Genomic DNA, 14,973 nt, shown 5'->3' on the forward strand with positions numbered 1-14,973 from the left:
ATTAGTGATGTTGAGCATTTTTTCATGTTTATTGGCTACTTGTCTTCTTTTGAGAAGTGTCTGTTCATGTCCTTTGCCCACTTTTTAATGGAGTTACTTGGTTTTTTTTCTGAAGTTCCTTATGGATTCTAGATATTAGTCTTTTGTTGGATGCATATTTTGCAAATATTTTCTCCCATTCTGTCGGTTGTCTGTTTACTCTGTTGGTAGTTTCTTTCACTGTGCAGAAGCTCTTTTGTTTAATTAAGTCTCATGTTTCTATTTTTGATTTTGTTGCATTTGCTGTTGGGATCTTCATCATAAATTCCTTGCCCAGGCCAATGTCTAGAAGAGTATTTCTTAGGTTTTCTTCTAGGATTTTATAGTGGGACATCTTACATTTAAGTCTTTAAGCTATCTTGATTTAATTTTTGTGTATGGTGAAAGGTAGGGGGTCCAGTTTCATTCTTCTGCATATGGTTAGCCAGTTGTCCCAGCACCATTTATTGAATAGGGTATCCATTCTCTCCTGTTTATTTTTGTCAACTTTGTCAAAGATCAGTTGGTTATAGGTAGGCAGCTTCATTTCAGGGGTCTCTGTTCTGTTCCATTGGCCTGTGGGTCTGTTTTTGTACCATGCTGTTTTGGTTACTGTAGCTTTGTAGTACAGTGTTAAGTCAGGTAACGTGATGCCTCTAGCTTTCTTTTTGCTTAGGATTGCCTTGGCTATTCAAGCTGTTTTTTTGGTTGCATATGAAGCTTTGAATAGCTTTTTTTCTAATTCTGTGAAAAATGATATTGGTAATTTGATAGGAATAGCATTGACTCTGTAGATTGCTTTGGGCACTGTGGACATTTTAATAATATTGATTCTTCTGGCCCATGAGCATGGAATGCTTTTTTGTTTGCTTGTGTCATCTCTGAATTCCTTTAGTAGTATTTTGTAGATCTCCTCATAGAGATATTTTACCTTCTTGGTTAGCTGTACTCCTAGGTATTTGTGTGTGTGTGTGTGTGTATTGTAAATGGAATTGCATTCTTGATTTGGCTCTCAGCTTAAACATTATTAGTATATGGAAATGCTACTGATGTTTGTGCATTGATTTTGTATCCTGAGACTTTGCTGAGGTCTTATCAGATCTAGGAGTCTTTTGGCAGAATCTTTAGAGTTTTCTAGGTATTGAATCATATTGTCAGCAACAAGAGATAATTTGACTTACTCTTTTTCTATTCGGTTGCCTTTTATTTCTTTCTCTCACTTTAAATTCATGAATGTAGAACTCAAGTTAGACGTTTATGCAGCCTTTCTAGTTCATTCATTCCCTTCCTTTTTAAGATTTTGTCATACTTTCTTCTCAAACTCTCAACATCACTGCCCACATGCTCACTTTCAACAGAGAACTCTGCTTCCTATGTTTGCATAGTACTAAAGAGTTTACAAAGTACTTTTGCATGCCTTTTCTGATTTTATCTCTCCCTCTTCTGCCCTTGGAAATTGCTAGTTTAAGCAGTATTCTTCTTTAGAGCAAATAACTCTTGGTTCTTCAGTTGGTTCTAGTATCTAGTTTACCTCTCCTAACCATTTAAGCTGCACAGATCAACCTGTGCTTGCATTTCAGTCTGTAAAAGGAGGATCCTCACACCTACCATTTTCACTCACAGGAACATTGTGTAAGCATTTGTCTTTACTCTGATTCTTTTTAAGTATTCGAGTACAAAGAAACTGATTTTCCATCCACACCCACAGCACTACAAAAGATAACCTCCCTGGACTGGAGATTCAGTGATTATTTTTTGACTCCAAAGTGTCTGTTCTGCAGTTTGATAATCAAGAAAAATCCATTTTTATCGTGGCCTAGACTAGCTTCTAGTCTAAATATTAGTGGGCCCTGTTTTAATATTTCTCCATGTATTAAATCAAAGTTTTCAGAGCAAATAAAATAATGATGAGCTTTAATTTTCTAAAAGTATTTCTTTACTAAAAGATTCCTTTTAGGTTGAACAGGTCCTTGGTAGATTTTAAATGAGTTGACTGATACCAATTCAGTTTATACTACGTTTCAGGAACATCCTTTTGTTAAAAATGAGCTACATTTGTACAGGCAGTCCCCAATTTTCACCACAGTGGTATTCCTGGGAACTGTCATAAAACAGATCATATTTTCCTACAGGAACAATATTACAATTGGGGGTTGTGTTCCTGACCAAAGATGTAGCATCAAATAAATCATAAATATAATCAACAATGTGACATAAAAGCAAAGATATAGGAACAAGAAATCTGTAATCATTTTAAGTAGTTAAAAATTACACTCCAAATCCTACAAAATAGACACAAATGTGGCATATGCAATCATTACACAAATGACACCAATGCATTAGAAAGTGTGCATAATGCCCTTAAAATGCAACCCAATTTTACAGTAAATTTTACCAAAAATAACCTGCCAGTCACAAGGGATCTATTTGTAGTAATAAATTCTTTCTTTTTGCTATCTTGTAATGCAAAAATTCTTGTGGTGTTGGAGGCAGTGTATGGTCTAAATGATCTAACTTTGTTCCCAAACCTGGCAGTGCATCAGTCACCTGAGGAGCTTTAAAGATGCAGGTTTCTGGGCCTGAACCCCAGAGATTGTCATTGAATAGGACTGGGGGGAGGCCAGGAATATGTATTTTTAAAAGTTCCCTAGGTGATTCTGACACACAACCAAGTTTAGAATCCTAGGCATGGATGTGTCAGTACCTATTTATCTTTCCCATCCCTTTTTTTCATAAGCTCATACATTCAGAATCATTCCACCGACCATAACATTTGTGCCGGTAATAGGTATAATAAGTGCTTCCAAGGTGTTTCTTTCATTGAAAAACATTTTAAAAAGTAAAGGCTGTCTTGAAGTTTGAAAAACAGTTTAGTAAGTGAGGATAAAGTCCACGTTTCTCTACTCACCCACTCCTATATGTAGCTTTGAATAGGCTTAGGTATTAAATCATGTCTTAGGAAGTGACAGTTTTTTTGACAGCCATCAGAGTTCTTTGTAGTTGATTGGGAAGCAAGAAGAATTGCTAGGTCATTAATCACTAGTATTTTTTTTTAATTTTAAAAAAATTTATTCTTTTTTTATTATACTTTAAGTTCTAGGGTACATGTGCACAATGTGCAGGTTTGTTACATATCTATACATGTGCCATGTTGGTGTGCTGCACCCATTAACTCATCATTTACATTAGGTATATCTCCTAATGCTATCCCTCCCCCCTCCCCCCACCCCACGACAGGCCCCAGTGTGTGATGTTCCCCACCCTGTGTCCAAGTGTTCTCATTGTTCAATTCCCACCTATGAGTGAGTACATGTGGTGTTTGGTTTTCTGTCATTGCGATAGTTTGCTCAGAATGATGGTTTCCAGCTTCATCCATGTCCCTACAAAGGACATGAACTCATCCTTTTTATGGCTGCATAGTATTCCATGGTGTATATGTGCCATATTTTCTTAATCCAGTCTATCATTGATGGACATTTGTGTTGGTTCCAAGTCTTTGCTATTGTGAATAGTGCCGCAAGAAACATACGTGTGCATGTGTCTTTATAGCAGCATGATTTATAATCCTTTGGGTATATACCCAGGAATGGGATGGCTTGGTCAAATGATATTTCTAGTTCTAGATCCTTGAGGAATCGCCACACTCTCTTCCACAATAGTTGAACTAGTTTATAGTCCCACCAACAGTGTAAAAGTGTTCCTATTTTTCCACATCCTCTCCAGCACCTGTTGTTTCCTGACTTTTTAATGATCGCCACTCTAACTGGTGTGAGATGGTATCTCATTGTGGTTTTGATTTGCATTTCTCTGATGGCCAGTGATGATGAGCATTTTTTCATGTGTCTGTGGGCTGCATAAATGTCTTTTGAGAAGTGTCTGTTCATACCCTTTGCCCACTTTTTGATGGGGTTGTTTGATTTTTTCTTGTAAATTTGTTTAAGTTCTTTGTAGATTCTGGATATTAGCCCTTTGTCAGATGGGTAGAGTGTAAAAATTTTCTCCCACTCTGTAGGTTGCCTGATGGTAGTTTCTTTTGCTGTGCACTCTGATGGTAGTTTCTTTTGCTGTGCAGAAGCTCTTTAGTTTAATTAGATCCCATTTGTCAATTCTGGCTTTTGTTGCCATTGCTTTTGGTGTTTCAGTCATGAAGTCCTTGCCCATGCCTATGTCCTGAATGGTATTACCTAGGTTTTCTTCTAGGGTTTTTATGGTTTTAGGTCTAAGATTTAAGTCTTTAATCCATCTGGAATTAATTTTTGTATAAGGTGTAAGGAAGGGATCCAGTTTCAGCTTTCTACATATGGCTAGCCAGTTTTCCCAGCACCATTTATTGAATAGGGAATCCTTTCCCCATTTCTTGTTTTTGTCAGGTTTGTCAAAGATCCAATGGTTGTAGATGTGTGGTATTATTTCTGAGGGCTCTGTTCTGTTCCATTGGTCTATATCTCTGTTTTGGTACCAGTACCATGCTGTTTTGGTTACTGTAGCCTTGTAGTATAGTTTGAAGTCAGGTAGTGTGATGCTTCCAGGTTTGTTCTTTTGACTTAGGATTAATCACTGGTATTTTTTTTTAAAATACATTTCATTGTGTAAATTTAAGGTATACAACATAATGTTATGGGATACATATACATAGTAAAAAGATAATTACAGTGAAACAAATTAATGTATCCATCATCTCACATAGTTACCTATTTTTTTGTTTCTGTAGCAAGAGCAGCTAAAATTTATTTATTTAGCATGAATCCCAAATACAGTACAATTTTATTACATATACTCCTCATGTTGTACATTAGATCTCTAGACTTGTTTATCCTATATATCTGCTATTTTTTATCCTCTGACCTACATCTCTCCATTTTCTCCCTCAAGCCCCCACCCATAGTAATCACTGTTGTGTTCTCTATTTTCATATGTTTGAATTTTTAAGATTCTGCATATAAGTGATGTCATGTGATATGGTTTGGCTGTGTCCCCACCCAAATCTCATCTTGAATTGTTGCTCCCATAATTCCCACATATCATGGGAGGAACCTGGTGGAAGGCAATTGAATCATGGTGGAGGTCTTTCCTGTGCTGTTCTCATGATAGTGAGTGAGTTCTCACGAGATCTGATGGTTTTATAAAGGAGAGTTCCCTGCTTACGCCCTCTCTTGCCTGCTGCAATGTAAGATGTGTCTTGCTTCTCCTTCACCATCTGCCATGATTGTGAGGCCTCCCCAGCCATGTGAAACTGTGAGTCCATTAAACCTCTTTCCTTTATAAATTATCCAGTCTCGGATATGTCTTTATTAGCAGTGTGAAAACAGACTAATACAGTAAATTGGCACCAAGGTAGTGGGACACTGCTGTAAAGATACCCAAAAATGTGGAAGTGTCTTTGAAACTGGGTATCAGGCAGAGGTTGGAACAGTTTAGAGCACTCAGAAGAAGTCAGGAAAATATGGGAAAGTTTGGAACTTCCTAGAGACTTGTTGAATGGCTTTGACCAAAATGCTGATAGTGATATGGACAAAAAAGTTCAGGCTGAAGTGGTCTTAGATGGAGATAAGGAACTTGTTGGGAACTGGAGCAAAGATGACTCTTGCTATGTTTTAACACAAAGACTGATGGCATGTTGCCCCTGCCCTAGAGACGTGTGGAACTTTGAACTTGAGAAAATTCTGGGAAGAAATTTCTAAGCAGTAAAGCATTCAAGAGGTGACTTGGATACTGTTAAAAGCATTCAGTTTTATGTATTCACAAAGATATGGTTTGGAATTGGAACTTATGTTTAAAAGGCAAGCAGAGCATAAAAGTTTGGAAAATTTGTAGCTGGATGATGTGACAGAAAATAAAAACCCATTTTCTGAGGAGACATTCAAGATGGCTGCAGAAATTTACATAAGTAATGAGGAGCCAAATATTAATCGCCAAGACAATGGGGGAAATGTCTCCAGGGCATGTCAGAGGTTTCCATGGCAGCCCCTGTGCTCACAGCCCCAAGGCATAGGAGGAAAAAATGGTTTCGTGTGCCTGGGCCCAGGGACCCCCCTGCTGTATGTGCAGCCCAGGGACTTGGTGTCCTGTGTCCCAGCTGCTTCACCTGTGGCTAAAAGGGGCCAAGGTACAACTCGGCTTGTGACTTCAGAGGGTGCAAGCCCCAATTTTTGGCAGCTTCCATGTGGTATTGAGCCTGCGGATGCACAGAAGTCGAGAATTGAAGTTTGGAAGCCTCTGCCTAGATTTCAGAGAATGTATGGAAATGCCTGGATGTCCAGGCGAAGATTGCTGCAGCAGTGGGGCCTTCATGGAGAACCTCTGCAAGGACAGTGCAGAAGGGAAATGTGGGGTGCAAGCCCCCACCCAGAATCCTTACTGGGGCACTGCCTGGTGGAGCTATGAGAAGGCCATCATCCTCCAGACCCCAGAATTGTAGATCCACTCACAGCTTGTACTGTGTACCTAGAAAAGCCACAGACACTCAACGCCAGCCTGTTAAAGCAGCCAGGAGGGGGGCTGTACCCTGCAAAGCCACAGGGGTGGAGCTGCCCGAGGCCATGGGAGCCCACCTCTTGCATCAGTGTTACCTGGATGTGAGACATGGAATTCAAAGGAGATAATTTTGGAGCTCTAAGATTTAACTGCCGTGCTGGATTTTGGACTTGCATGAGGCCTGAAGCACCTTTGTTTTGGCCATTTCTTCTATTTGGAATGAGTATGTTTACCCAATTCCTGTACCCCCACTGTATCTGGGAAGTAACTAACTTGCTTTTGATTTTACAGGTTCATAGGCAGAAGGGACTTGCCTTGTGTCAGATGAGACTTTGATCTGTGGACTTTTGAGTTAATGCTGAAATGAGTTAAGACTTTAGGGGACTGTTGGGAAAGCATGATTGGTTTTGAAATGTGAGGACATGAGATTTGGGAAGAGCCAAGGGTGGAATGATATGGTTTGGCTGTGTCCCCACCCAAATCTCATCTTGAATTGTAGCTCTTATAATTCCCACATGTCATGGGAGGGACCCTGTAGGAGGTATTTGAATCAAGGGGCGTGTCTTTTCCATGCTGTTCTCTTGAGAGTAAGTGAGTTTTCATGAGAGCTGATGATTTTATAAAGGGGAGTTCCCCTGCACATGCTCTCTCTTGCCTGCTGCCATGTAAGACATGTCTTGCTTGCCCTTTGCCTTCCGCCATGATTGTGAGGCCTCCCCTGCAATGTGGAACTATGAGTCAATTAAACCCTTTTCCTTTATAAATTACTCATCCTTATGTCTTTATTAGCAGCATAAGAACAGCTAATACATCATGCAATATTTTTCTTTCTGTGTCTGGCTTATTTCACTTAGCATAATGTCCTCCAGGCTTATCCATGTTGTGGCAAATGGCAAGATCTCGTTTCTTTTTAGGCCAAATAATATTTCATTGTGTGTGTGTGTGTGTGTGTTACACACTATAGTTTCTTTATCCATTTGTCCATTGATGAACATTTAAGTTGTTTCCATATCTTGGCTATTGTGAACAATGCTGCAATGAACATGAGAGTGCAGATATCTTTATGAGGTGGTGATTTCATTGCTTTTGGGTATATGCCCAGAGAGGGTCATATGGTAGTTCTATTTTTAATTTATTTAGAAACCTCTGTATTGTTTTCGATAATGGTCATACCAATCTACATCCCTACCAGCAGTGTACAAAAGTTCTCTTTTCTCCATGCCTGTGGCAACATTGTAATCTTTTGACTTTTTGATAATAGCCATTCTAGTGGGTGTGAAGTGGTATCTCATAGTGGCTTTGATTTGCCTTTCCCTGGTGACTAATGATGTAGAGCATTTTTTCATATGCTTATTGGAGATTTTTATGTATTCTTTAAAGAAATGTCTATTCAGGTCTTCTGACCATTTTGTAGTTAGGTGTTTGTTTTTCTACTATTGAGTTGTATGAGTTCTTTATACATTTTGGATATTAATCTCTTATCAGATATATGATTTGCAAATATTTTCTCCCAATACATAGACTGCCATTTCATTTTGTTGATTGTTTCCTTTTCTGTGCAGAAGCTTTTTAGTTTGTTGTAGTCTCATTTATTTAATTTTGCTTTTGTGGCTTGAGCTTTTAGTGTGATATGTAAAAAATCATTTTCAAGGCCAATATCCAGGAGCTTTTCTCTTATATTCCCTTCAAAAAGTTTTATAATTTCTGGTCTTACATTTAGGTCTTTTATCCATTTGAATTTATTATGGTATAAGCTAAAGGTCCAATTTTATTCTTTTGCACGTGGAAATCCAGTTTTTCCAGCACCATTTATTGAAGAGACTACCCTGTCCCCATTGTGTTCTCTTGGTGCCCTTGTCACAAAGTAATTGAATGTATATGTTTGGATTTTTTCCTGGGTGCTCTATTCTGTTTCACTGGTCTATGTGTCTGTTTTTATGCCAGAAAAATACCATTTTGATTACTATAGGTTTGTAATATAATAAATTATATAATATAATCAGGAAGTATGATGCCTCCGACTTTGTTTTCCTTTCTCAGAATTGTTTTGTTTATTCAAGGTCTTTTATGTTTCCATACAAATTTTAGGATAGTTTTTGCTATTTCTGTGAACAATGCCATTGGGATTTTGATTGGGATTGCATTGAGTCAGTATATTGTTTTGGGTAGTATGGACATTTCATCAGTATTAATTTTTCCAATCGATGAGCATGGGATCTCTTTCCGTTTATTGGTATCCTTTTCAGTTTATTTCATCAGTGTTTTGCAGTTTTGGGTATACATATGTTTCACCTCATTGGTTAAATTTATTAAGTATGTTTTCGATGCTATCATAAATGGGATTGTTTTCTTTATTTCTTTTTCAGTTAGGTAATTATTTTTGTATAAAAATGCTACTTTTTTTGTATGTTGATTTTGTATCCTGCAACTTTACTGAATTCGTTTATTAGTTCTAACAGTTTTTTATGGACTTGGGGTTTTTTTACATATAAGATCATCTCATCTGCAAATAGAGATAATTTTACTTCTACCTTTCTTATTTGGGTATCTTTTGTTTCTTTTTCTTGTCTGATTGTTCTGTCTAGTACTTTCAGTACTATGTTGAATAGAGGTGGTGGGAGTAGGCATTCCTGCCTTGTATCACATTGTAGTGGACAAGCTGTAAGTTTCTCCTTATTGATTATAAGGTTAGCTGTGGGTTTTTCATAAAATGGCCGTATATTATGTTGAGGAACATTAATACCTAAACTTTTGAGAGTTTTTGTCAAAAAAGGATGTTGGGCTTTTTTGAATGCTTTTTCTGCATCAATTGAGATGATCATGTGGTTTTTATCTTTCATTTTGTTAATGTCATATGTATCACATGGATTGATTTGCTTATGTTAAACCAGTCTTGCATAACAGGGATAATTCCCACTTGGTCAGCTTATATAATCTTTTTGATGTATTGTTGGATTTTGTTTCCTAATATTTTATTGAGGATTTTTTGCATTAATATTCATCAGTAGCCTTTAGTTTTCTTTTCTTGTGATGTCTTTATCAGGCTTAAGAATTCCAACATGTGTTGGAAAGTATTCCTGCTAGCTCTGTTTTTAGAAGAGTTTAAGAAGTATTGGTGTTAATTCTTTTTTGAGTGTTTGGTAGAATTTAGTCATGAAGCTACTGGTTTTGCGCTTTTCTTTGTTGCAAGATATTTAATTACTTCTTTAATCTGTTTATTTGTTATTAGTCTGTTCAAGCTTTCTATTTCTTCCTGACTCAATCTTGGTAGGTTGTATTTTTCTAGGAATTTATCTATTTCCTCTAGGTTATCCAATTTGTTGGCATATAATTGTTCATAATAGTCTATTTTAATTTCTTTTTTTTTTTTTTGAGACAGAGTCTCACTCTGTCGCCCAGGCTGGAGTGCAGTGGTGCGATCTCGGCTCAAGCTTCACCTCCCAGGTTCACACCATTCTCCTGCCTCAGCCTCCTGAGTAGCTGGGACTACAGGCGCCCACCACCACGCCCAGCTAATTTTTTTGTATTTTTAGTAGAGACAGGGTTTCACCATGTTAGCCAGGATGGTCTCGATCTCCTGACCTCGTGATCCCCCCACCTCGACCTCCCAAAGTGTTGGGATTACAGGCATGAGCCACCGCGCCTGGCCGTCTCTTTTAATTTCTTAAGTGTCTTATAATTTTTTCACTTTCACTTTCATTCTATTTGAGCCTTTTCTATTTTCATCTTAGACTGGCTAAGGATTTGTTAATATTGTTTATTTTTTTCAAACAACCAACTCTTAGTTTTATTGATTTTTTTCTATGATTTTTCTGTTCTCTATTTGATTTATTTCTGTTCTGATTTTTATGATTTCTTTCCTTCTTCTAATTTTGGGTTTAGTTTGTGCTTCTTTTATTAGTTACTTAAGGCATAATGTTAGACTATTTATTTGGGACCTGTCTTAGTTCATTTTGTGTTGCTATAACTGAATACCACAGACTGGGCAATTTATAAGAAAAGGTAAATGTTTCTTGTAGTTCTGGAGGCTGGGAAGTCCAAGATTGAGGGGCCTGCATCTGGCGAGGGCCTTCTTGCTGTGTCACTCCATGGCAGAAGGTGGAAGGACAAAAAAGTATGAGAGAGCAAGATGGGGCCAAACTGGCTTTTATAACAAGCCCACTCTCACAATAACTAATTCACTCTCACAGTAATAACAACCTATTCATGAGGGCAAAGTCCTCATTACCTAATCATCCCTTGTTAGGCCCACCTCCCATCACTGTTGCATTGGGGACTAAGTTTCTAACACCACGAACTTTGAGGGACACATTCAAACAATATCAGGATCCTTCTTCATTTTTAATGTAGGCATTTATTGCTATAAACTGCCCTTTTAGAACTGATTTTGCCATATCCCATAGGTTTTGGTGTGCTGTGTTATCACTTGTCTCAAGATACTTTCAAATTGCCCTTTTGATTTCTTCTTTGATCCAGGGCATGTTTAATTATTTGTGAATTTTCCAAGATTTCTTACTGTTATTGATTTCTAGTTTTTTTATAATTATGGTCTGAAGTGACACTAGATATGATTTCAATCTTTCTCAATTTATTAAGACTCGTTTTGTGGCCTAACATGGTCTGTCCTGGAGAATGTTCCATGTGCATTAGAGAAAAATGTATATTCAGCTGCTCTTGGATGGAAAGGTTTTTTTATACATTTGTTAGGCCCATTTGGTCAGAAGTACAATTTAAATCCAGTATTTCTTTATGAATTTTCTGTCTGGTTGATCTACCTATTGATCTACTCATTGAAGAAAGTGAAATACTGAAGTTCTCTACTATTTTTTTTGGAGATGGAGTCTCACCCTGTCACCCAGGCTGGAGTGCAATGGCGTGATCTTGGCTCACTGCAACCTCCACCTCCCAGGTTTAAATGATTCTCCTGCCTCAGCCTCCCAAGTAGCTGGGATTACAGATGCCCACCACCACGCCCAGCTAATTTTTGTATTTTGAGTAGAGACGGGGTTTCACTGTGTTAGCCAGGATGATCTTGAGCTCCTGATCTCTTGATCTGCCCACCTCGGCCTCCCAAAGTGCTGGGATTACAGGCTTGAGCCACCACGCCCAGCCTGAAGTTCTCTACTATTATTGTTTTGCTATTGATTTCTCCTTTTATGTTCATTCATATTTACTTTATGTATTTAGGTGCTCTAATGTTAGATTCTTATATATTTACAATTGTTATGTTTTCTTGATGAATTGACTTCTTTATCATTAAACAATGACCTTCTGTGTTTCTTGTAAAAATTTTTGACTGGAAGTCTATTTTGTCAGATATAAAGATATAAGCATAGCCACTCTGCTCTCTTTTGGTTACCATTTGTGCAGAATAGCTTTTTCCGTTCCTTTGCTTTCAGCCTATGTCCTTAAAGCTTAAGTGGGTACCCTGTAGACAGCATATAGTTGGACCTTTTTTTTTAATCCATTCAACTACTCTATGTCTTTTGATTGGAGAAGTTAATTCACTTACATTCAAGGTTATTATTAATAGGTAAAGACTTACTACTGCCATTTTGTTGTTTATTATTTATTGGTTGTTTTTTAGCTTCTTTGTTCCTTTCTTTCTCTCTGGATGAGCATAGTACCTAATAGTTAATTTTCAACCCTTGCCCCCTACCCCATTCCCTTCTCTAATTGTTCCCAGTTTCTATTTTTGCTATCTTTGTGATTTGATACTTTTCTGTAGTGCTGAACTTTGAGTCCTCTCTGTTTATCATTTGTATATCTGCTGTAGGTTTTTGTTTTATGTTTACCGTGATGCTTACATAAAACATCTTATAGTTATAATAAACTATTTTAAGCTAATATCAACTTCTATCACATGCAGAAACTAGAGTTTTACCTTCATTTTCCACAATTTATATTTTTGATGTAACAATTTACGTATTTTTATGTTGGGTATTTTTAACAACTTATTATAATTTTAGTTATTGTTAACCATCTTTTTTTCTTTTTCTTTTTCTTTTCAACTTTTATCTTAGATTCACATGGTACATGTGTAGGTTTGTTAACTGGGAATATTGCATGATGCAGAGGTTTGGGGTATGAATGATTCCATCACCCAAGTACTGAGCATAGTACCTAATAGTTAATTTTCAACCCTTGCCCCCTACCCCATTCCCTTCTCTAATTGTTCCCAGTTTCTATTGTTGCTATCTTTATGTCTATGAGTTGTTCACTGTTTTGACTTATAACCATACTAGAGTTATGTATGATTTACACACCATTACAACAATATTGGAATATTCTGGGTTTGAGTATGTATTTACCTCTACCAGTAAGTTTTAGATTTTCATATGTATTCATAATAGTAATTATCTTCTTTATGTTTCAACTTGAAGAACTTCCTTAAGCATTTCTTGTAGGGCAGGTCCAGTGGTGACGGATTCCTTAAATTTTTTCTTGTCTGGGAAAAACTGTCTCCTTCATTTCTGAATGACAGACTTGCTGGGTATAGTATTCTTGGCTGACTGTTTTGTTTTTTTTTCTTTCAGGACTTTGACTATATCATTTCATTCTCTTGTGGCCTACAAGGTTTCTGCTGAGAAATCCATTGATATTCTAATGGATATTCCTTTGTATGTGACTTGACATTTTTCTCTTGCTGGTTTTAAAGTTTTCTCTTTGACTTTTGACAGTTTGATGATAGTGTACCTTAGAGAGGGCCTCTTTGGGTAGTAGCTGTTTGTGAACTTTTGAGCTTTGTGAATCTGGATGTTGATATCTCTCCCAAGACTTGGGAAGTTGTCAGCAATTATTTCATTAAATAATATTTCTGTCCCTTTCTCTATCTCTTCTTTGAAACTCCCATAATGTGAAAGTTTGTTTACTGTTTGCTTAATGATGCTCCTTAAGTCCCATAGGCTGTTTTCACTCTTTTTCATTCTTTTTATTTTTACTGAGTCATTTAAAAAAAAAAAAAACACCATCTTCAGGTTAACAAAAGTGAACAAGCAGTAGTCAGGAAATACCATTTTATGCCCATCTTACCAATTGGCAGAAGTGCTGTTATTCACTGTTCAATAAATAAATATTTACTGATTCTTTCTTCTGTTTGATCTAGTCTGCTATTGAAGTTCCCTCTATTGTATTTTTTTAATTTTGCTGATTGAACTTTTCAGCTCCAGGATTTATTTTTGGTTCTTTTTAATGATATCTATCTATTTGTTGAATTTATCACTCAGATCATAAATTATTCTCCAATTTCATTGAATTGTTTCTATATCTTCTTTTGTATCTTGCTGAATTTCCTTAAGATTAATATTTTGAACTCATTTTCAGGTAATTTGTAAATTTACATTTATTTGGGATTAATTATTGGAGAATTATTTCATTCCTCTGGTAGTGTCATGCTTCCTTGCTTTTTCATGTTTTTTTTTGTGTCCCTGCATTGATGTCTGTGCATCAGTTGGTGTAGTCACCTCTTCCAAACTTTACAGAGTGGTTTTTGTATGGGAAGACATTCACCTGAAGATGGGCCTGAGGGTGACAATTGAGCAGACTATGGTGACTCTCATTCCATGTGGGCACAATGGTGTAGTCTTTGTGCAGCTTATTTAGTTGTAATCAATGTCTGTGAAGACTGCAGGAGCCTCAGTAGTCTAGGCTACTGGAGTTTGTGGCAGTGATGGTGGCTTCATAGGTTATTAGGGCAACGGCTTTAGGGATCCTCCTGGTCTTACTTTTCCTACAGTGGGGTATCTGAGCTGTGGGTATCTGTGTTGGTGTCAGATCTGACATGGCCAATAGGCAGCCACAGTGGTACTTAGATCCAGGGCACAGGTGCTCAGAGCAGCTGTGAAGGTGATTTCCTGGGCTCAGGGTCTTGTGAAACTATGGTAGCACCCAAAACTTGAGGCATACGTTCACTCTCCAAGGCATGAATGACTGCGGTTTTCCCACTAACCAGGGACTGTTGCTCTGTGGCACACTTCAGAAGCTTGGGTCCAGGGGACTGTGATATAGCTGTGGTTCTGACCAGCTAATTCCAAGCTGGTTCCAAGCTGATTCTGAATGGGGGAATAGGGTGGCAGAGGCAAGGTGTTTCTTTCCGTTCCCTAAGCAGCCATCCTGGGTTTGTGTGCTCTATAGGTTTTCTGCTGCTTCTTTGATGTTCTCTGGCGCTCTCCTTTAGTCATTTCTGTCAAAAATGTAGTCATTTATTCATTGTTTTGTTTTTGTGTGTGGTAGATAAAACAGTACTGGGAACTTCTCTTTGGTCATCTTGCTAATGTCATTCCTTTTTTCCTCTCAATCACTAGTCTTTTCAAAAGAAACTCCATGTGTCACCTATTAGAGACACTTATATAAAGTTTTTCTTCTCCTAGTAGATTGAAAGCTCCATGAAGCCAAAGACCAGGTCTTAAATATCCCCTATTTTTGCCCATAAATCCTAATACATTGAAGGAACTCAGTAAATATTTATTTATTGAACAGTGA

At 37.4% G+C, this 14,973-nt stretch overlaps 1 protein-coding gene across 3 annotated transcripts in view; it reads left to right on the forward strand.

The window, feature by feature from the left end:
- Positions 1-14,973, forward strand: part of EDA (ectodysplasin A) — a 427,490-nt gene that overhangs the window by 38,979 nt on the left and 373,538 nt on the right. The gene's annotated exons all lie outside the window — the stretch shown is intronic.

Source organism: Symphalangus syndactylus, chromosome X (assembly GCF_028878055.3).
Source record: "Symphalangus syndactylus isolate Jambi chromosome X, NHGRI_mSymSyn1-v2.1_pri, whole genome shotgun sequence".
Classification (NCBI taxonomy): domain Eukaryota; kingdom Metazoa; phylum Chordata; class Mammalia; order Primates; family Hylobatidae; genus Symphalangus; species Symphalangus syndactylus.